Below are 2,614 nucleotides of genomic sequence, written 5' to 3'. Positions count from 1 at the left end.
CTCGCGCTACAAAGCCGCCTCTGATGGGATCCGGTGCTTTAGTGCTGGTATGATCGCATCCAACATGTTACCCCCGCCTTCGTCCCTTATGCTTGCCACTCCCAGGTCCACTGCAAAGATGATTGTCATTCTTACTACGATTACAACCGTTGCCTAATAATGGATAATGCCCTATATATACTACTTACTCCCCCCCCTCAAACACGGGGACGAGTTTACCACGGTTTCCACCCCTCCCTCCATACCGCAACAACACGTATTTTTTTACCCCTTTCAGAACGCGCTCCTCGCGCCACAAAGCCGCCTCTAGACGCGTGACCAATGAGCAGCGAGCTAAAACATATCGCAAATGTCAAAAATAATATAACGGGGTTGATATATATCGCGCACATGTGATATGTTTGTCATGAGGCGCAAAAAATAATTAAAAAGGGAATGCAACACGAGGACTTCCCAGGAGGTCACCCATCCTAGTACTACTCTCGCCCAAGCACGCTTAACTTCGGAGTTCTGATGGGATCCGGTGCTTTAGTGCTAGTATTATCGCATCCGACATGTTACCCCCGCCTTCGTCCCTTATGCTTGCCACTCCCAGGTCCACTGCAAAGATGATTGTCATTCTTACTACCATTACAACCGTTGCCTAATAATGGATAATGCCCTATATATACTACTTACTCCCCCCCCCTCAAACACGGAGACGAGTTTACCACGGTTTGCACCCCTCCCACTATACCGCAGCAACACGTATTTTTCTACCCCTTTCACAACGCGCTCCTCGCGCCACAAAGCCGCCTCTGGACACGTGACCAATGGGCAGCGAGCTAAAACATATCGCAAATGTCAAAAATAATATAACTGGGTTAATATATATCGCGCACATGTGATATGTTTGTCACGAGGTGCAAAAAATAATTAAAAAGGGAATGGAACACGAGGACTTCCCAGGAGGTCACCCATCCTAGTACTACTCTCGCCCAAGCACGCTTAACTTCGGAGTTCTGATGGGATCCGGTGCTTTAGTGCTGGTATGATCACATCCGACATGTTCCCCCGCCTTCGTCCCTTATGCTTGCCACTCCCAGGTCCACTGCAAAGATGATTGTCATTCTTACTACCATTACAACCGTTGCCTAATAATGGATAATGCCCTATATATACTACTTACTCCCCCCCTCAAACACGGAGACGAGTTTACCACGGTTTCCATCCCTCCCTCTATACCGCAGCAACACGTATTTTTTTACCCCTTTCAGAACGCGCTCCTCGCGCCACAAAGCCGCCTCTAGACGCGTGACCAATGAGCAGCGAGCTAAAACATATCGCAAATGTCAAAAATAATATAACGGGGTTAATATATATCGCGCAGATGTGATATGTTTGTCATGAGGCGCAAAAAATAATTAAAAAGGGAATGCAACACGAGGACTTCCCAGGAGGTCACCCATCCTAGTACAATCGCGGCCAAGCACGCTTAACTTCGGAGTTCTGATGGGATCCGGTGCTTTAGTGCTGCTATGATCGCATCCAACATGTTACCCCCGCCTTCGTCCCTTATGCTTGCCACTCCCAGGTCCACTTCAAAGATGAGTGTCATTCTTACTACCATTACAACCGTTGCCTAATAATGGATAATGCCCTATATATACTACTTACTCCCCCCCCTCAAACACGGAGACGAGTTTACCACGATTTCCACCCCTCCCTCTATACCGCAGCAACACGTATTTTTTTACGCCTTTCAGAACGCGCTCCTCGCGCCACAAAGCCGCCTCTAGACGCGTGACCAATGAGCAGCCAGCTAAAACATATCGCAAATGTCAAAAATAATATAACGGGGTTAATATATATCGCGCACATGTGATATGTTTGTCATGAGGCGCAACAAATAATTAAAAAGGGAATGCAACACGAGGACTTCCCAGGAGGTCACCCACCCTAGTACTACTCTCGCCCAAGCACGCTTAACTTTGGAGTTCTGATGGGATCAGATGCTTTAGCCCTGCTATGATCGCATCCAACATGTTACCCCCGCCTTCGTCCCTTATGCTTGCCACTCCCAGGTCCACTGCAAAGATGATTGTTATTCTTACTACCATTACAACCGTTGCCTAATAATGGATAATGCCCTATATATACTACTTACTCCCCCCCCCTCAAACACGGAGACGAGTTTACCACGGTTTCCACCCCTCCCTCTATACCGCAGCAACACGTATTTTTTTACCCCTTTCAGAACGCGCTCCTCGCGCCACAAAGTCGCCTCTAGACGCGTGACCAATGAGCAGCGAGCTAAAACATATCGCAAATGTAAAAAATAATATAATGGGGTTAATATATATCGCACACATGTGATATGTTTGTCATGAGGCGCAAAAAATAATTAAAAAGGGATGCAGCACGAGGACTTCCCAGGAGGTCAGCCATATCCTAGTACTACTCTCGCCCAAGCACGCTTAACTTCGGAGTTCTGATGGGATCCGGTGCTTTAGTGCTGCTATGATCGCATCCAACATGTTACCCCCGCCTTCGTCCCTTGTGCTTGCCACTCCCAGGTCCACTGCAAAGATGATTGTCATTCTTACTACCATTACAACTGTTGCCTAATAAAGGA

General features: G+C 47.4%; 5 non-coding genes across 5 annotated transcripts; all 5 read right to left on the bottom strand.

Annotated features, from left to right (window-relative positions):
* Positions 1 to 432: 432 nt before the first annotated feature.
* Positions 433 to 551, bottom strand: LOC123173064 (5S ribosomal RNA). The gene has a single exon (XR_006485860.1). It is a non-coding gene; the product is annotated as a 5S ribosomal RNA (ribosomal RNA).
* A 372-nt stretch (positions 552 to 923) lies between these two features.
* LOC123173087 (5S ribosomal RNA) lies at positions 924 to 1,042 on the bottom strand. The gene has a single exon (XR_006485882.1). It is a non-coding gene; the product is annotated as a 5S ribosomal RNA (ribosomal RNA).
* Positions 1,043 to 1,411: 369 nt separating this feature from the next.
* LOC123173311 (5S ribosomal RNA) lies at positions 1,412 to 1,529 on the bottom strand. The gene has a single exon (XR_006486092.1). It is a non-coding gene; the product is annotated as a 5S ribosomal RNA (ribosomal RNA).
* Positions 1,530 to 1,900: 371 nt separating this feature from the next.
* Positions 1,901 to 2,019, bottom strand: LOC123173391 (5S ribosomal RNA). The gene has a single exon (XR_006486168.1). It is a non-coding gene; the product is annotated as a 5S ribosomal RNA (ribosomal RNA).
* Positions 2,020 to 2,390: 371 nt separating this feature from the next.
* Positions 2,391 to 2,511, bottom strand: LOC123173367 (5S ribosomal RNA). Its single transcript, XR_006486145.1, has one exon. It is a non-coding gene; the product is annotated as a 5S ribosomal RNA (ribosomal RNA).
* Between the last annotated feature and the right edge of the window lie 103 nt (positions 2,512 to 2,614).

This window comes from Triticum aestivum, unplaced genomic scaffold (genome assembly GCF_018294505.1).
Source record: "Triticum aestivum cultivar Chinese Spring unplaced genomic scaffold, IWGSC CS RefSeq v2.1 scaffold54592, whole genome shotgun sequence".
In the NCBI taxonomy this organism is placed as follows: domain Eukaryota; kingdom Viridiplantae; phylum Streptophyta; class Magnoliopsida; order Poales; family Poaceae; genus Triticum; species Triticum aestivum.
The sequence above is the reverse complement of the archived record's forward strand: the minus strand, read 5'-3'. Positions and strand labels throughout refer to the sequence as shown.